A 21,535-nucleotide genomic window follows, 5' to 3' on the forward strand; every position below is an offset into this window, starting at 1 on the left:
TTCGTTGTGCCAAAATTTAAAATGCAATGTATGCACTGAGAGGAGACGCTTTCTGTTGGTGGAGCTAAATCCAAGTTGGGAACATTAAATTTTATTTACTCCTCCCTGTCCTGCTTGCTACGAAGTTGCTCTTTCAAAAATAATTCAAAACTGAACTTGTATATTAAGCAAAATTTTTTCTGATAATTAATTAATATAATTGGAAATTTTTTATAGATTCAATACGTCACATTTCAACAGGGTGAAAGATTCATTCTGGTTGTGTGCATGATTTAATGACATTACTTGTTAGTACACTCCTGGAAATTGAAATAAGAACACCGTGAATTCATTGTCCCAGGAAGGGGAAACTTTATTGACGCATTCCTGGGGTCAGATACATCACATGATCACACTGACAGAACCACAGACACATAGACACAGGCAACAGAGCATGCACAATGTCGGCACAAGTACAGTGTATATCCACCTTTCGCAGCAATGCAGGCTGCTATTCTCCCATGGAGACGATCGTAGAGATGCTGGATGTAGTCCTGTGGAACGGCTTGCCATGCCATTTCCACATGGCGCCTCAGTTGGACCAGCGTTCGTGCTGGACGTGCAGACCGCGTGAGACGACGCTTCATCCAGTGCCAAACATGCTCAATGGGGGACAGATCCGGAGATCTTGCTGGCCAGGGTAGTTGACTTACAGCTTCTAGAGCACGTTGGGTGGCACGGGATACATGCGGACGTGCATTGTCCTGTTGGAACAGCAAGTTCCCTTGCCGGTCTAGGAATGGTAGAACGATGGGTTCGATGACGGTTTGGATGTACCGTGCACTATTCAGTGTCCCCTCGACGATCACCAGTGGTGTACGGCCAGTGTAGGAGATCGCTCCCCACACCATGATGCCGGGTGTTGGCCCTGTGTGCCTCGGTCGTATGCAGTCCTGATTGTGGCGCTCACCTGCACGGCGCCAAACACGCATACGACCATCATTGGCACCAAGGCAGAAGCGACTCTCATCGCTGAAGACGACACGTCTCCATTCGTCCCTCCATTCACGCCTGTCGCGACACCACTGGAGGCGGGCTGCACGATGTTGGGGCGTGAGCGGAAGACGGCCTAACGGTGTGCGGGACCGTAGCCCAGCTTCATGGAGACGGTTGCGAATGGTCTTCGCCGATACCCCAGTGTCCCTAATTTGCTGGAAAGTGGCGGTGCGGTCCCCTACGGCACTGCGTAGGATCCTACGGTCTTGGCGTGCATCCGTGCGTCGCTGCGGTCCGGTCCCAGGTCGACGGGCACGTGCACCTTCCGCCGACCACTGACGACAACATCGATGTACTGTGGAGACCTCACGCCCCACGTGTTGAGCAATTCGGCGGTACGTCCACCCAGCCTCCCGCATGCCCACTATACGCCCTCGCTCAAAGTCCGTCAGCTGCACATACGGTTCACGTCCACGCTGTCGCGGCATGCTACCAGTGTTAAAGACTGCGATGGAGCTCCGTATGCCACGGCAAACTGGCTGACACTGACGGCGGCGGTGCACAAATGGTGCGCAGCTAGCGCCATTCGACGGCCAACACCGCGGTTCCTGGTGTGTCCGCTGTGCCGTGCGTGTGATCATTGCTTGTACAGCCCTCTCGCAGTGTCCGGAGCAAGTATGGTGGGTCTGACACACCGGTGTCAATGTGTTCTTTTTTCCATTTCCAGGAGTGTATTTAGCGATTAATAATTAACACTTCCCCCATGAACCATGGACCTTGCCGTTGGTGGGGAGGCTTGCGTGCCTCAGCGATACAGATGGTCGTACCGTAGGTGCAACCACAACGGAGGGGTATCTGTTGAGAGGCCAGACAAACGTGTGGTTCCTGAAGAGGGGCAGCAGCCTTTTCAGTAGTTTCAGGGGCAACAGCCTGGATGATTGACTGATCTGGCCTTGTAACAATAACCAAAACGGCCTTGCTGTGCTGGTACTGCGAACGGCTGAAAGCAAGGGGAAACTACAGCCGTAATTTTTCCCGAGGACATGCAGCTTTACTGTATGATTAAATGATGATGGCGTCCTCTTGGGTAAAATATTCCGGAGGTAAAATAGTCCCTTATTCGGATCTCCGGGCGGGGACTACTCAAGAGGACGTCGTTATCAGGAGAAAGAAAACTGGCATTCTACGGATCGGAGCATGGAATGTCAGATCCCTTAATCGGGCAGGTAGGTTAGAAAATTTAAAAAGGAAAATGGATAGGTCAAAGTTAGATACAGTGGGAATTAATGAAGTTCGGTGGCAGGAGGAACAAGACTTTTGCTCAGGTGATTACCGGGTTATAAATACAAAATCAAATAGGGGTAATGCAGGAGTAGGTTTAATAATGAATAAAAAAATAGGAGTGCGGGTTAGCTACTACAAACAGCATAGTGAACGCATTATTGTGGCCAAGGTAGACACAAAGCCCATGCCTACTACAGTAGTACAAGTTTATATGCCAACTAGTTCTGCAGATGATGAAGAAATAGATGAAGTGTATGACGAGATAAAAGAAATTATTCAGGTAGTGAAGGGAGACGAAAATTTAATAGTCATGGGTGACTGGAATTCGTCAGTAGGAAAAGGGAGAGAAGGAAACATAGTAGGTGAATATGGAATGGGGGGAAGAAATGAAAGAGGAAGCCGCCTTGTAGAATTTTTCACAGAGCATAACGTAATCATAGCTAACACTTGGTTTAAGAATCATGAAAGAAGGTTGTATACCTGGAAGAATCCTGGAGATACTAAAAGGTATCAGATAGATTATATAATGGTAAGACAGAGATTTAGGAACCAGGTTTTAAATTGTAACACATTTCCAGGGGCAGATGTGGATTCTGACCACAATCTATTGGTTATGAACTGCAGATTGAAACTGAAGAAACTGCAAAAAGGTGGAAATTTAAGGAGATGGGACCTGGTTAAACTGAAAGAACCAGAGGTTGTAGAGAGTTTCAGGGAGAGCATAAGGGAACAATTGACAGGAATGGGGGAAAGAAATACAGTAGAAGAAGAATGGGTAGCTCTGAGGGATGAAGTAGTGAAGGAAGCAGAGGATCAAGTAGGTAAAAAGACGAGGGCAAAGAGGAATCCTTGGGTAACAGAAGAAATATTGAATTTAATTGATGAAAGGAGAAAATATAAAAATGCAGTAAATGAAGCAGGCAAAAAGGAATACAAACGTCTCAAAAATGAGATCGACAGGAAGTGCAAAATGGCTAAGCAGGGATGGCTAGAGAACAAATGTAAGGATGTAGAGGCTTGTCTCACTAGGGGTAAGATAGATACTGCCTACAGGAAAATTAGAGAGACCTTTGGAGAGAAGAGAACCACTTGTATCAATATCAAGAGCTCAGATGGCAACCCAGTTCTAAGCAAAGAAGGGAAGGCAGAAAGGTGGAAGGAGTATATAGAGGGTTTATACAAGGGCGATGTACTTGTGGACAATATTATGGAAATGGAAGAAGATGTAGATGAAGATGAAATGGGAGATAAGATACTGCGTGAAGAGTTTGACAGAGCACTGAAAGACCTGAGTCGAAACAAGGCCCCGGGAGTAGACAACATTCCATTAGAACTACTGATGGCCTTGGGAGAGCCAGTCATGACAAAACTCTACCATCTGGTGAGCAAGATGTATGAGACAGGCGAAATACTCACAGACTTCAAGAAGAATATAATAATTCCAATCCCAAAGAAAGCAGGTGTTGACAGATGTGAAAGTTACCGAACTATCAGTTTAATAAGTCACAGCTGCAAAATACTAACGCGAATTCCTTACAGACGAATGGAAAAACTGGTAGAAGCGGACCTCGGGGAAGATCAGTTTGGATTCCGTAGAAATGTTGGAACACGTGAGGCAATACTAACCTTATGACTTATCTTAGAAGAAAGATTAAGAAAAGGCAAACCTACGTTTCTAGCATTTGTAGACTTAGAGAACGCTTTTGACAACGTTAACTGGAATACTCTCTTTCAAATTCTGAAGGTGGCAGGGGTAAAATACAAGGAGCGAAAGGCTATTTACAATTTGTACAGAAACCAGATGGCAGTTATAAGAGTCGAGGGGCATGAAAGGGAAGCAGTGGTTGGGAAAGGAGTGAGACAGGGTTGTAGCCTCTCCCCGATGTTATTCAATCTGTATATTGAGCAAGCAGTAAAGGAAACAAAAGAAAAATTCGGAGTAGGTATTAAAATTCATGGAGAAGAAATAAAAACTTTGAGGTTCGCCGATGACATTGTAATTCTGTCAGAGACAGCAAAGGACTTGGAAGAGCAATTGAACGGAATGGACAGTGTCTTGAAAGGAGGATATAAGATGAACATCAACAAAAGCAAAACGAGGATAATGGAATGTAGTCAAATTAAATAGGGTGATGCTGAGGGGATTAGATTAGGAAATGAGACACATAAGTAGTAAAGGAGTTTTGCTGCTCTCTGGAGAACAAAATAACTGATGATGGTCGAAGTAGAGAGGATATAAAATGTACGCTGGCAATGGAAAGGAAAGCGTTTCTGAAGGAGAGAAATTTGTTAACATCGAGTATAGATTTAAGTGTCAGGAAGTCGTTTCTGAAAGTATTTGTATGGAGTGTAGCCATGTATGGAAGTGAAACATGGACGATAACCAGTTTGGACAAGAAGAGAACAGAAGCTTTCGAAATGTGGTGCTACAGAAGAATGCTGAAGATAAGGTGGGTAGATCACGTAACTAATGAGGAGGTATTGAATAGGATTGGGGAGAAGAGAAGTTTGTGGCACAACTTGACTAGAAGAAGGGATCGGTTGGTAGGACATGTTTTGAGGCATCAAGGGATCACAAATTTAGCATTGGAGGGCAGCGTGGAGGGTAAAAATCGTAGAGGGAGACCAAGAGATCAATACACTAAGCAGATTCAGAAGGATGTAGGTTGCAGTAGGTACTGGGAGATGAAGAAGCTTGCACAGGATAGAGTAGCATGGAGAGCTGCATCAAACCAGTCTCAGGACTGAAGACCACAACAACAACAACAATAATTAACAACTAAAATTTTTTACTTGATGATTTCAATCGGTTTTCATTTGTTTATTAGTCAGTTTCATCTTATTAGTCAGCATCAGGTAGTAAGCGATTGTCCTGGTGGCCCACAATCATTTCAATGAATTTTCCAAGTATGTAAAGGATATATAGCATCTATCGTCTATCGAGCTTAGTCCCGCATTATGCCTCTGTGCTATTGTTATACCTCTTAATCACGACTAGTACAAATCTAAATATTTTTCTTGTTAGAACAAGACGACACCGTCCACTCTACATTCACTGCAGACATTCTTTGCAGTAACTTCGTGGAGCGCAAAGTAGGAAATTTCTTGCTGTCTATCGGCCAGTGTAGTCTATTATCTTTTATATACCTTGGCCGCACTCATACACATATCTCTAAAGGATAGGTAGTGTACTTGAGATGTCCTTAACATCAGACAGCGGTCGTTACGTGACATAGGTACACTATGTGATCAAAAGTATCCGGCCACCCCCAGAACACACGTTTCTCGTATTAGGTGCATTATGCTGCCACTTACTGCCAGGTACACTATATCAGCGACCTCAGTAGTCATTAGACATCGTTGTTGTTGTTGTTGTTGTGCTCTTCAGTCCTCAGACTGGTTTGGTGCAGCTCTCCATGCTACCCTATCCTGTGCAAGCCTCTTCATCTTGCAGTACTACCGCAAACTACATCCTTCTGAATCTGCTTATTGTATTCATCTCTTGGTCTCTCTCTACGATTTTTACCCTCCACGCTGCCCTCCAATACTAAATTGGTGATCCCTTGATGCCTCAGAACATGTCCTACCAACCGATCCCTTCTTCTAGTCAAATTGTGCCACAAACTTCTCTTCTCCCCAAACCTATTCAGTACTTCCTCATTAGTTATGTGATCTACCCATCTAATCTTCAGCATTCTTCTGTAGCACCACATTTCGAAAGCTTCTATTCTCTTGTTGTCCAAACTATGTTTCACTTCCATACACGGCTACACTCTATACAAATACTTTCACAAATGACTTCCTGACACTTAAATCTATACTCGATGTTAACAAATTTCTCTTCTTCAGAAACGCTTTCCTTGCCATTGCCAGTCTACATTTTATATCCTCTCTACTTCGACCATCATCTGTTATTTTGCTCCCCAAATAGCAAAACTCCTTTACTACTTTAAGTGTCTCATTTCCTAATCTAATTCCCTCAGCATCACCCGTCTTACTTCGACTACATTCCATTATCCTAGTTTTGCTTTTGTTGATGTTCATCTTATATCCTCCTTTCAAGACACTGTCCATTCCGTTCAATTGCTCTTCCAAGTCCTTTGCTGTTTCTGACAGAATTACAATGTCATCAGCGAACCTCAAAGTTTTTATTTCTTCTCCGTGGATTTTAATACCTACTCCGAATTTTTCTTTTGTTTCCTTCACTGCTTGCTCAATATAGAGATTGAATAACATCGGGGATTGGCTACAGCCCTGTCTCACTCCCTTCCAAACCACTGCTTCCCTTTCATGCCCCTCGATTCTTATAACTGCCATCTGGTTTCTGTACAAATTGTAAATAGCCTTTCGCTCCCTGTATTTTACCCCTGCCACCTTCAGAATTTGAAAGAGAGTATTCCAGTCAACATCGTCAAAAGCTTTCTCTAAGTCTACAAATGCTAGAAACGTAGGTTTGCCCTTCCTTAATCTAGCTTCTAAGATGAGTCGTAGGGTGAGTATTGCCTCACGTGTTCCAACATTTCTACGGAATCCAAACTGATCTTCCCCGAGGTCGGCTTCTACTAGTTTTTCCATTCTTCTGTAAAGAATTCGCGTTAGTATTTTGCAGCTGTGACTTATTAAACAGATAGTTCGATAATTTTCACATCTGTCAACACCTGCTTTCTTTGGGATTGGAATTATTATATTCATCTTGAAGTATGAGGGTATTTCGCCTGTTTCATACATCTTGCTCACCAGATGGTAGAGTTTTGTCAGGACTGGCTCTCCCAAGGCCGTCAGTAGTTCCAATGGAGTGTTGTCTACTCCGGGGGCCTTTTTTCGATTCAGGTTTTTCAGTGCTCTGTCAAACTCTTCACGCAGTATCGTATCTCCCATTTCATCTTCATCTACATCCTCTTCCATTTTCATAATATTGTCCTCAAGTACATCGCCCTTGTATAGACCTTCTATATTCTCCTTCCACCTTTCTGCTTTCCCTTCTTTGCTTAGAACTGGGTTTCCATTTGCGCACTTCATGTTCATGCAAGTGGTTCTCTTAACTCCAAAGGTCTCTTTAATCTTCCTGTAGCCAGTATCTATCTTACTCCTAGTGAGATAAGCCTCTACATCCTTACATTTGTCCTCTAGCCATCCCTGCTTAGCCATTTTGCACTTCCTGTCGATCTCATTTTTGAGACGTTTGTATTCCTTTTTGCCTACTTTATTTACTGCATTTTTATATTTTCTCCTTTCATCAATTAAATTCAATATATCTTCTGTTACCCAAGGATTTCTACTAGCCCTCGTCTTTTTACCCACTTGATCCTCTGATTAGACATCGTAAGAGAGCAGAATGTAGCACTCCGCGGAGCTCACGGACTTCGAACGTAGTCATGTGATTAGGTTTCACTCGTGTCATACGTCTGTGCGCGAGATTTCCACACTCCTAAATATCCCTAGGTCCATTGTTTCCTATGTAATAGTGAAGTGGATGCGTGAAGGGACACGTACACCACAAAAGCGTACATGCCGACCTCGTCTGTTGACTCACCGACAGTTGAAGAGGGTTGTAATGCATAACAGCCACACATCTATCCAGACCATCACACAGGAATATCCAGACCATCACACAGGAATTTCAAACTGCACTGCAGGATCCACTGCAACTACTATGACAGTTAGGTGGGAGGTAAGAAAACTTGGATTTCATGGTCGAGCCGCTGCTCATAAGCCACACGTCACGCCGGTAAATGCCAAACGACGCCTCGCTTGGTGTAAGGTGCGTAAACATTGGACGATTGAAAAGTGGAAAAAGGTTGTGTTTAGTGACGTATCACGGCACACAGTGTGGCGATCCGATGGCAGGGTGTGGGTATGGCCAATGCCCAGTGAACGTCATCTGCCAGCGTGTGTAGTGCCAACAGTATGATTCGGAGACGGTGGTGTTATGGTGTGGTCGTGGTTTTCATGGGGAGGGCTTGCACGCCTTGACGTTTTGCGTGGCACTATCACAGCACAGGCCTACATTGATGTTTTAAGCACCTTCTTGCTTCCTACTGTTGACGAGTAACTCGGGGATGGCGATTGCATCTTTCAATACAATCGAGCACCTGTTCTTAATGCACGGCCTGTGGCGGAGTGGTTACACGATAAGAACATCGCTGAAATGGACTGGCCTGCACAGAGTCCTGACCTGAATTCTATAGAACACCTTTTGGATGTTTTGGAACGCCGACTTCGTGCCAGGCCTCACCGACCAACATCGATACATCTCCTCAGTGCAGCACTCCATGATGAATGGGCTACCATTCCCCGAGAAACCTTCCAGCACCTGATTGAACGCATGGCTGCGAGTGTGGAAGCTGTCATCAAGGCCAACATCATAAATGATTCCAGTATTACCGATGGAGGACGCCACGAAATTGTAAGTCGTTTTCAGCCAAGTGTCCAGATACTTTTGATCACATAGTGTATAACGCTGATTGTTTATATTTGGTGTTGAGACTGAAACTTTAAAATTACCTCTAATTGTCCTGTGCTTGCATACATGTTTGTTAATAATAGCAGTTGTAATTACTGATGCTACAGCTGCAAATAGAAATATGTGAAAGGAACATGAGCTATTTTCATTGATAACTACCACAAAAGTCGGAGTATAGTCATAATATTAGTTAAATGTATCGAAAAATGTCGAGACAGAGTGTAAGAAAGTGTTAACGTCGAAGAGCCATATATTTATCCAAAAATTGATAGATAAATTCCGTTCTCCTGGATAGACGTGTGTGTTAATGCGCCACTTCTGGGACGGGGAGGTTCATTGGCCGAATCCGTTTGGAGGATTAACTATGAGGCTTAGTGACAGGAGTATCGAAAAATGTCGAGATGGAGTGTAAGAAAATGCTAATGTCGGAGAGCCATATATTTATCCGAAAGTGATAGATAATTTCCATTCTCATAGAGAGCTGTTTGCATTAATATGCTACTTCCAGGACAGGTCGGTTCACTGGTCCCATATATAATCCCTTCGGAGTATTAAGTATGAGGGTTAGTGACAAGAGCTTTATGTATCGCAAAATGTCGAGACGGAGTGTAAGAAAGTGTTAATGTCGGAGAGCCATATATTTATCTGAAAGTATAGATAAATTCTATCCTCCTTGACAGCCGCGTGTTTTAACGTGCAACTTCTGGGACGGGGAGGTTTACCAGCCCCCGATTCGAACCCATGTGGAGGATTAGCTACGAGAGGTAGTGACAGTAACTTTATGCATCGAAAAATTTCGAGACGGAGTGTAAGCAGGTTTTAATGTTGGACAGCCATATATTCATCCGAGAAGTGACAGATAAATTCCATCCTCGTGGATAGCCGTACGTGTTATTGCGTTGCTTCCAGGACTGGGAAGTGCACTGGCCACGGACGGAATCCATTTGGAGCATTAACTATGATGAGCAGTGTGCTGGCCAGCCTGGATGTGGTTTTTAGGTGCTTTCTCACACCCCGCTGAGTGAATACCGGACTGGTAACCAAGTCGCGTCTCATTTACACGATTCAGAAACATTCAGAAAATTCTCGCTTGCTTTAACATGACTAACACTACACCCAGATAGTTGGGGTGGATGTATCTATCCAAGGGATAACGGTATGGTGACAAGAAAAGAATCTGTCAGCCCTTTAAACTAAACATGTCAAATCCTTAAACAACCATGCAGGCGGGTACCAGGTTGAGATTCATTGGGAGAGTCCTTAGAAAATGTAGTCCATCAACAAAGGAGGTGGCTTACAAAACATTCGTTCGACCTATACTTGAGTATTACTCATCAGTGTGGGATCCGTACCAGATCGGGTTGACGGAGGAGATAGAGAAGATCCAAAGAAGAGCGGCGCGTTTCGTCACAGGGTTATTTGGTAACCGTGATAGCGTTACGGAGATGTTTAACAAACTCAAGTGGCAGACTCTGCAAGAGAGGCTCTCTGCATCGCGGTGTAGCTTGCTCGCCAGGTTTCGAGAGGGTGCGTTTCTGGATGAGGTATCGAATATATTGCTTCCCCCAACTTATACCTCCCGAGGAGATCACGAATGTAAAATTAGAGAGATTGGAGCGCGTACGGATGCTTTCAGACAGTCGTTCTTCCCGCGAACCATACGCGACTGGAACAGGAAAGTGCCCTCCGCCACACACCGTTGGGTGGCTTGCGGAGTATAAATGTAGATGTAGATGTAGATCCTGCTCCGATGTGGGACAAAGGAACAAGAGAAGTCAGAAGGAGGAGATGATAAATAAATTCGGTAGTATGCGAGTGTGCTGCCAGTCAATACGTTAAATATAACCACATTTCGAGAAATGTTTCCTTCATATTATATAGAGTTCAAAATCCTTGTTGTTATTTTAAAGTAGTCACTGTATGATTATATCTGATTAATATACAGGGTGTCCATAAAGTCGCATTACAACTTCAAAATTTTATTACATCGGTAGTTGTTGAAATATTTTAACAAAATTTCTTTTATTGTAATCACTGTTTACTTAAGTTTTTATATATATTAAAATTTTGTTTTTCAGGTACTGTGATGATGGAAGGAACTGAACCTCTATAAAATGGCAACTCCTCAAAAGAAGGCATAATGTGTGTCCTGGTTTATTGAGACAAAATCGAATGTTCAGACTAAACGAAACTTCAGAACAAAGTATGGAAGAGCTCCACCATCGCGCCCTTCAGTCCGTATATGGCACAAAAAAATTGTGGAGACAGGGACAGTGTTGGATAAAGGGAGGAGCGGGCGACCAAAAACATCCCAGGAAAACATCGATCGCGTTTTAAGCGTCTTCACTCGTTCACCTACGAAGTCCATCCGCACTTCTGCCAGACAGTTGCAACTACCACGTTCAACTGTGCCTAAGGTCCTCCACAAGAACTTACGGTTGTGCGCTTACAAAGTGCAACTGTTACAGACACTTGAGCCAAATGACAAGCCAAAACGGACAGAGGTTGCACTCAACATGCTGGAACGCCTTTCGGAAGATGAAGCATTCCTCAAGCGAGTTTGTTTCAGTGATGAGGCAACTTTTCTTGTTTCTGGGACATTAAACAGGCACACCGTGAGAATCTGGGGATGTGAACATTCCCATGTGACTAGGGAGCTTCACCGGGATAGTCGAGAAGTGAATGTTTAGTGTGGAGTCACGTGCAACAGAATAATTGGTCCATTTTTCTTCAACGAGTCAACAATTACTGCAGATGTTTACCTCGACCTTCTGACCGAATATGTAGCACCACAATTGATTGACTTACAACCAACTTTCATTTTCCAGCAATATGGTGCACCACCACATCGAGGACTGTATGTTCGACGGTTCCTCAATGAAACATTTCCAGGCCGATGGATTGGGAGGGGTGGGCCAATTCCTTGGCCACCACGTTGGCCAGATATCACTCCCTTTGTAAGTAGGCTGTTTATGTTTTCTGTATGTAAGTAGGCTGTTTATGTTTTCTCTATGTAAGTAGGCTGTTTATGTTTTCTTATTGGCAACGTTACGTAGCGCTCAATATGAAAATCACTGGCTGTGCTGTGTGCAGTCTGTGGCTAGTTTGCATTGTTGTCTGCCATTGTAGTGTTGGGCAGCGGCAGCTGGCTGTGAACAGCGCGTAACGTTGCGCAGTTGGAGGTGAGCCGCCAGCAGTGGTGGATGTGGGGAGAGAGATGGCGGAGGTTTGCAGTTTGTCATGAACTGATATATATATATTATGATTTGTGATGATATTAAGGTAAATACATTGTTTGCTCTCTATTAATATCTTTCATTTGCTAACTACCCCTATCAGTAGTTAGTGCCTTCCATAGTTTGAATCTTCAATTTAGCTGGCAGTAGTGGCGCTCGCTGTATTGCAGTAGCTTGAGCAGCGAAGATTTTTGTGAGGTAAGTGATTTGTGAAAGGTATAGTTTAATGTTTGTCAGGGCCATTCTTTAGTAGGGAGTTTTGAAAGTCAGATTGCGTTGCGCTAAAAATATTGTGTGTCAGTTTAAGGTCAGTCCTGTATAAATTGTTCTAAGGGGACGTTTCATATGTCGACCCTTAGCCGAGGATACCTCACTGGAATCTTCTGATTTTTTCTTGTAGTTTGTGTATTTAGTGTAGCTTTTGTTTATTGCTAGCGCGTAATTGTAGAGAGAATCTCCTTTGTAGTTGTAGCCTTTCATTGTTGTACAGTAAAACAGTTGTGGCATGCATATAGATTTGCACCAAGTATTTCGCAGCTTTAATTAACAAGATATTATTTTCAGTGTTATGTTAATGTGTTCTCTTATTTTTGCTCTTCAAATTGTGTTTTTCTGTGTTGTCGTGTGAAATACTGTGACAATAATGGCGTGTGAAAAACGTAATACTAGGCTCCAAAGTAAACTGAGAAATGACAGTGAAAATGAGAGCAGTGTGTTAGCGCCACCGAGTTATGAATTAACTGATGTTCAAAGTAGTAATTTGGTAATTGTGCATAGGGAAATGGAGCGGGCGGCAAACAATGGCGTGGACAGTGAAACAATTAGTGAAGAGGGAAGCATTATCGATCGATCGGTCGGCAACAGCTCGCCTCAGGAATCCGAAATGACAGGACACAATTTCGCAAATACTGTAGATTCAGGTTTTGGGTCATCACCGTTTTCTCAAATAAGTCAAGACACATTTTCTGCTTGTCAAAATGTGAATGTTGTCGGTGCAAATGCACTGCCGAAAAGCGTAGAGAAACAGATTCCAGACACTAATACATTATTATTGCAATTAATGCAACAAATGGGACAAAAGCTTGAAAAGTTAGACACAATGGAACAACACCAGAGACAAACACAGCAACAGTTAGACACAGTGGAACAAAATCTCAAAAAGTTAGACACAGTGGAACAAAATCTCAAAAAGTTAGACACTACACTTGAACAAACACGTGAAGATTTAACCACTGAGTTACATAACATCGAATCGAAATGTCAAAAAGTCTGTAATGACGTAAAAACACAAATTTGTGAGCATTTTCAACCTATTTTTTCGCGGCATGAAAATGCATTACAGAATCACGAAGCAGCCATAAAAGAGCTGCAAACCATTGTTCATGAAAATCTTGAGACCTTGTGGGCTAAATTTGACTCAGTTGCATCTACCGATTCGGTTACGCAACTTGCAAAAGCTCAGGAAAACTTAAAGGACAAAGTAGATACTCTGAAACTTGGTTCAGAAAAACACGCTGAGGAAATAAGTACACTATCAGAGAAAGTAGCCGAACTTTCGGATCAATTCACTAACTTATCTACAAAGGTAGATGATGATCTGAATGACACAAGACCCGTAGCCTTCACTGACACAGAAGAGTATGAACAAATAAGAAAATTCAAACAAAATCAGAATCAAATTAATACACAACACCAAAGAGAAATCCGGGAAGTACAAGATCAGCTGACACAGGTAATACAAGAATTACGTATTTCAGAGGACACTCGCGCTCCAACACGGGAAGAGGGACTTAGAAACACGGAAAAGCTGCAAAATAATAACACAGGGCATTTCGGAAGTAATGAAAGAAATTGGGAATGTGCACCGAATTTTGAGATGGAACGGCCGACACGACCTAACAATGACCGATATGCGACTCGCCGTCATGATGATTTTGACTATAAGCTGTTCATTACTACACGTAAATTCAAAACATTTAAGAATTCTGGCAACGACATTCATCCACAAGCATGGCTCCATCAATTCTCTCATTGTTTTCCTCCCAACTGGTCGTTAGAACACAGATTAGAATTTATGTGTGGCTACATGGAGAATGAACCAGCTGTAAGAATGCGATCGGTCATTCACGATTGCCACAGTGAAGGAGAATTTTACCATGCCTTCCTCTCAGCATATTGGTCTCAAGCCACACAAGACCGCGTAAAACATGGCATCATAATGATGAAACATTTCGAACAATCTGAATTTTCCAGTCTTGTGAAATATTTTGAAGACATGTTGCACAAGAATCAGTACCTGTCAAACTCATACAGCCCCTCAGAACTCATCCGCATTTGCTTAATCAAATTACCTGAACATTTACGACACATTATTTTGGCAGGGCGTTGCAAAGACGACATTGAAGCATTTCAGGGACTGTTACAAGAATTAGAAATTGACACTGACAATCGCGGAACGCGAAACCAGGAACACAGCAATTACAGGTCACATCCGTCGCAATTCCGCGATGAAAGAAGTAATAACTTTACACGACAAGGCTATTCTCACAACACAAATCGTGACCAAAACAGACACCACCCGTATGACAACCGTTGGCAGAGTTGTAATAACTACAGGGAAAGATCACCTCTCCGTGGTAATGACTATCACAGAGACAATAAGAGAAACAGACAATATGGGAACCAAAATAAATACTATCAAGGGAGACAGAATAACTTTAGACGCAACGGACCAGCGCGCAGTTACGATTCAGGGAGAAATTCTCCACCATGTGACCGACAAGAAAGAAACTATGGAATCTACCGACATGACGACAGACGATATGATCGTAACGACAGACCTGAATTGCATCAGAACTGGCGGGATTCAAACAGAGCAGGGCCCTCTCGTCACGGTGAATTTGTAGAAATTAGGTCTCCTAATCCCAATAACAACGCGCGCCAACAAAGAGACAGACAATGACTCGCGCCGCAGGCACCCACGTGCGCCGGCTGGCTCAGAGAAAAATAACATAAGATGCTAGCCTTGAGAAAAATTTTAGCATTCTTTACCGATGTATACAACATGATAATTGCTTTGAAGTTGAAACTCTGTGCACTAGGAAGAGTAAAAGATTGTACCACATTTCACATGTAAAACCATTTATTGAAAGATAATCTGCTTTTTAACTTTGTCTTTGCCATAAAACTTTTCACTTCACATTTCTAGTATGCTGTGTTAGACTTAAGAAACTGCTAACATACAACGATGTTTGAAGTTAAATATCCAGCTAGAACCTAGGGAACATTTTTAAACAGAAATTACGAATGCATTGTTATAGTGAACAGACGACACAGTGTTGTATTTGTACATTCTTGCTTGTTAGTTGCACGATTACGTAACGACTATCAGGCTTACATACTTAGAACATTTACCAGTACTGCTAATGAGATTTTAATGCAACATTTTGGTTACCTGAAAATACATTCTGTATTTAAAGTACTTTCTGTGAGATACCAGATGACACAGTGGTTAGTTTATGGGACAGCTAGACGATTTATATCACGACGTTACTAATGTGTGACAATTTACAATGTTGCTTTTGTAGTGTTTCTGTTTTATTTCTGCACAGTTTTTCTGTATTATTCTGGAAAGTAAAACATGTTTTAGTAGTAACTTTTGTAGTATAGCTACAATGAGACAGGGTTTTCTGTAGCACAACAATATGTCACTGTACAGTACTTTCTTCATCACGCCAATAAGCATAATAACTACGATATCTATACGCAAAGCATTTCACTTTTTTTTATCATGAGGTAAGTACATTGGCTTCTGCAGAACTTAGCTTTCGGAGGAAAATAACTACGACACTTCCACAGAGATTATCTTACAACAAGATGCACATTTAGCGCTACAGGACACGCATTTCAGTGATCAATTTTATACTTAAAACATTTAATTTTAAAGATTTTTGAATTACAAAGAAAGTTTTCCGTGATATATTTCATTTCATTGCTGTAATCTGTAACACCTGAGGGTATAATTACGTTTATCCTCAGGGGGGTACACGCTTACTTTGTGTACCATGTGTTTGGCAAGCACAAGGAGCCCTAGCTAATATGGTATTTGCTTATACAACTTTACACATCGGTACCATATTTCTCTAACACACAAATTACACAGCTATCTGATCATTTAACTGAGAGATAAACATGTTTTTTACTACATCAGTGACAGATGTTTACGCAATTACACCGTTGGATAACTTCACACTTATGAAACTGTATTTTGTCTGTACTTTGTAAACTGTTCATATTTTTTCGGAATCATTGTGATACTATGAGAGCTTTGAATGATGTATTTGGTATGAGATCATGATTTTTAAAGTACGTTTGAGGCAGCTGACACTTTTGACATGAGCAGAGAATTATTTTAGGCTTAGAAATTATTGGAGGAAGTTACGACGATTTTGAGATTTGACTGAAGTGTTATGATGTTATTATTACGACGACGATGTGTATTATGTTGTTGAGGAATGTTTATTATGCTACGTATTTCTCATGATGAAATATTGAAGAAGTGTCGACGAATATGTATATGTATAATGAGGTAAGGAATAATGAGTAGTGTTTAGGGACTCTGATTTATGAAAAGGATGTTGGAAACCAAGAAACGTACTTTAAGAGTTATGAAATGTGTGACTGTATCACAATGCTGACCAATATTTTTTTTGGACACTTATATTTATAGGATTTTGTTTCTACAGATTTGCAACGCTAATTCTTGACCTGTGAAATATTTTTATGTGCGACTGTCTCTGTAGCGGAAACTGCTGTCGTAAATATTTCCGTAAGAAAGTTAACGGACCACCTACACATAATGCGTCGTGGGCACCCAGCTGTGTCAGACGCCTGGAGAAAAAGCCATTAGCGCGTGCCTTTCAGAGCACAGGAAAACACCTGGAGAACAAGCCATTAGGGTGTGCCTTTCATCGCTAATGCGACACCCTCGTTACTTGAAAACATATGATTACTCGCACTTTGTGCTAATTGCTGAAATGCTTATGAATTGATGGGAAATATTCGTACATCTGCACACCTGATTATGACAAGTGTCTTTCTATGAGAGTTGAGAGCTACTGACTTACGAAATGCCACATGACTATTGAATGATGTTTTTATGCTTTGGTTTGCGTAATTGCTTATTTCACTTGATATCTGGTTTCCAGCTGTGTTGCAGCATTGCTTTTATAAAATAAAATGCATTTGCTAATGTGAACACTTTCTGTCAACAGATCTATTAAATAATTATTTTATGATCCACATTCTTTAAAAAAGGAGCACTTGGAAAGGAAAGAACAATAAGAAGGAACTAGTAACTGCATACATAATATTCTTTTCAAGTACATGGTAATATTTCTTTTACAATAAGTTGTTGTGGTGCACCACTTTAATTACATAGACATTAAGATGTGAATATACATTTCCCTTATCTGCATTGTTGTTTTTACTGTAATATTTTTTCTTCTTGAGCTATGTCATGTTTAGATATAAGCTGCTGTTTGCCAGGCATAGTGCTACTGAACTTTAATTTGTGTTACTCTGCTAAGCCAATTTTACTACTCATTGATTTTTCATGTTGCTGCACATTGGCTCATATTAGTTGTAATTTTGCATTTTATCTGTTAATTTAGATTTACGGTAGCTTGCTTTGCAATTTTCCAATTTTTTGGTAATTGCTGTTTATATTAATTGTTATGTGATGCTGCATTGCCTCGTCCCTTAGTTTAGCATCTGAGCTCAGTAGATTTAAGTTAGCTTAAGAGGGGGTAGCCTCTAAGAGAATGAGTTGCGATGAATTGGAAGAAATGCATTGAGAAAACAGGTTTAGGTAGGATTTTCTTGGAAATAAATGTTGAGGTAAGAAATGTGTGAACATATAAATACAGAAAGCATGCTTAGATAGAATTTTTTTGGTGGAAACAAAGGATGAAATAAGAGGAAAGATATATGAAGTTTTGGGTTGGACTGCAGTACCAAATGTTACACTGAAAACGAACCCTGTCCTTTCCTATTGGTGTTATCCCACTATGTGTTTGTGTACCCTTGAGTATTTGTTTTCTTCCTGTCTCTGTGTACTGTTTCATAGAATTTTTTTCTCTTCTAATACTAAGCTATATTCACTATGAGGAGGAATACTGTTATCCTCAAATATAAGTTGCATTAATAATATGTTATTTTCTTTGTAAAGTTGTTTACAATTCTGTTCTGTTTCAATGTTCATGTGTGAAATTAATGTTTCGAAAACTATTCTCATTATTTTATGTATGTACTTATGTCACTATTTTTGTAACACTCATGTATATGTTTATTTCTATTCTTTTGTAAAGCCTGTACTACAAATGTTATCTGTATTATTATGTTTTTAATGATGTATTTTGTACCTTTGTAATTGTATTCTTATGTTATAAAATTGTAATTGTCACCAGTTCATGACATTATTAACTTGTTAGTTACATTTCACTGCACACGTTTCTGTTGGTCATAGTATGTGGACAATATATGAGAAGTAGGGACTGTTAGTGTTTGCACGTGTGTTGGTAATTCAGCAAGGGACTGGATAACAGCATTGCTGGTTCTAAGGACAATTAAAAGAAAAACTTTCTGAGTGCACAAGTGGTGGTTTATGGACTTGCTATATTCTCTGCAAGAATCTTCGATGGTGATTGTGCACCTGCACAGTCGCAACGGATGGCTGCTGGCCGTCTCTACCAGGACTACAGTGGGTCTGCACCTCTGGTGGCCCACCAATACCATTATCTCTACAAGGACTACAGTGGGTCTGCATCTATGATGACCTACCAACGCCATTATTTCTACAAGGACTGCAGTGGGTCTGCACCTCTGGTGGCCCACCAATACCACAATCTCTACCAGGACTCCAGTGGGTCTGCTCTGTGATGACCTACCTAACAATATTCTTCAAAACGTCGAATGAACTCTGCTGTGGGTTTGCTCTGTTGTGGCCCATTACCTGTCAGCATGTCAAGAGTCAGCACTGTCTTTCCGTTGGAAGGACAACACTACTTCTTCAAGACTGCATGGAAATCCACTACTTCTGTGTGCATTGTCTTTTACTGCTCAGACTTTGAGAAAAGAAACGGCAGTTTCACTGTGATGAATGATCAAGACTGTCTTTATAGACTGTGAGAAAATTTTAGCTTTTGACCAACATTGTATCAATAAGTGTGTGCATTTTATATCTTTGTTACTGTAATTGTGAAAAATTTTTTGTCAAATCTGTATTGGCCAGTGCCCAACACCATTTGTAAAAATTTTTTGTGGGGAGCATGGGGGCTATGTAAGTAGGCTGTTTATGTTTTCTGTATGTAAGTAGGCTGTTTATGTTTTCTCTATGTAAGTAGGCTGTTTATGTTTTCTTATTGGCAACGTTACGTAGCGCTCAATATGAAAATCACTGGCTGTGCTGTGTGCAGTCTGTGGCTAGTTTGCATTGTTGTCTGCCATTGTAGTGTTGGGCAGCGGCAGCTGGCTGTGAACAGCGCGTAACGTTGCGCAGTTGGAGGTGAGCCGCCAGCAGTGGTGGATGTGGGGAGAGAGATGGCGGAGGTTTGCAGTTTGTCATGAACTGATATATATATATTATGATTTGTGATGATATTAAGGTAAATACATTGTTTGCTCTCTATTAATATCTTTCATTTGCTAACTACCCCTATCAGTAGTTAGTGCCTTCCATAGTTTGAATCTTCTATTTAGCTGGCAGTAGTGGCGCTCGCTGTATTGCAGTAGCTTGAGCAGCGAAGATTTTTGTGAGGTAAGTGATTTGTGAAAGGTATAGTTTAATGTTTGTCAGGGCCATTCTTTAGTAGGGAGTTTTGAAAGTCAGATTGCGTGGCGCTAAAAATATTGTGTGTCAGTTTAAGGACAGTCATGTATAATTGTTCTAAGGGGACGTTTCACCTTGGACATTTTTATGGGGGTATTTGAAAGATATCGTGTATCTAACACAGATACGGGACATTGCTGACTTGAAGCAAAGGATTCGTAATGGTACTGCCACCACTGTTGACGCTATGCTACAGCGAAAATGGCAGGCAATCGAATACCGTCTTGATGTGCTTCGTGGAACTAAAGGCTCGCATATAGAGGTCTATTAAACACTGTCAGAAAAACTTTTATAAAGACTGATTACAATAAAAGAAATGTTGTTAAAATCTTTCAACAACTGCCGCTGTAATAAAATTTTGAAGTTGTAAAGGGACTTTATGGACACCCTGTATTATTTTCCCTAAGGCTGAAAGATGATTACACTTATTGTGCCTGAAAGTTGAAAGTCTCTCGGGCACGCAGCCGGATTGATTGATCGTTGTAGAACGAATTTTCTACAGTCTAACGTGCCATCATCATCAGATTACTCCTGCTGACTGACATCCTGGACCAGTGGGTCCCCCCCCCCTCCCCCCTCCAATGAACCCGTGTATGGATCGCGCTCGGGAGTCGAGTGACTGTTTTGAGTTTGCGCTCCGGTTCCGCCTTGCTCGGTGATCCATTTCCGCTGTCTCTGGAGAAATTTCAGTGCCAGGGTTCACGCTTGACTAAGTTAAAATCCATGAGGTTTTCATGTAGCCGGATTCGATAGCCCCTTTGTATACATAGTCCCAATAGTCAGATGTGTTGTTCCAAATTTTGGTATCTTCGTATTTTATTTTGCGGTTGATTTCAAGGCAATGTTCAGCATTTTCTGATTTTGTAGGCTGCTGGAGATCGGAGTGCCATTTGTGTTCCGTGCACCTTCCTTCAATTGTGCGACTGGTGTGTCCGACATAAGGATTCCCGCACTCGCATGGCGTGTAAAACACTCCAGATTTCGGAAGTCCCAGGTCGTATTTTACTGTCTCTAAAAAGGGGTCTGATCTTTGCCTGTGGGTGGTACACACACCTGATATTTTGTCGTCGTAAAATTCTACCGATTTTTCCACATACGTAGCACGCGCATGAACTGTAGGCTATCTTTGTCGGTTGTTCTTCATCGGGTGTCGGCTGTAGAGTGGTCTTTTTCTTGGAGGCACGTCGAATTTGGTGGGCGCTATAGCCGTCTTTGTAGAGCACGCCCCCGAGGTGATCGAGTTCCGGTTTTAGGAGATCACGCGAGCTCTGTGGGCCAGTGCGTTTAGCACTTCTTCTCTCTGTGACGGGTGATGATAGAGCTCTGAACAAACAAACTTATTGTACTACAAAATCAAACAGGCAGAGTTTAGTCCCTAGAAATATTTCATAGTTGGCTCAAAACACTTTGCAGATACATTTTTTGAGAAGGAGAAGTTTGCAGGCGAGTGTGTGTCTTATGTGTGTGTAGGATTGGGAAATACGTCTATGAAATGGGTTTTCGTTTATTCAGTTCTAAGATGTTTCCACGTAATGTTTGTTATGGAATTAAGTGGATGATTGTATTTAAAGCCAGCTACATAAATACGTTAAAGTGCTAAATGTTATTATATGCTAAAGATAATAGTGGAAAGGTACAAACCGAGAAAAAATAATAGACATGCAAATAAATCGCTACTTTGCTGCAGTT

The sequence above is a fragment of the Schistocerca piceifrons genome, chromosome 7, assembly GCF_021461385.2.
Source record: "Schistocerca piceifrons isolate TAMUIC-IGC-003096 chromosome 7, iqSchPice1.1, whole genome shotgun sequence".
In the NCBI taxonomy this organism is placed as follows: Eukaryota; Metazoa; Arthropoda; class Insecta; order Orthoptera; family Acrididae; genus Schistocerca; species Schistocerca piceifrons.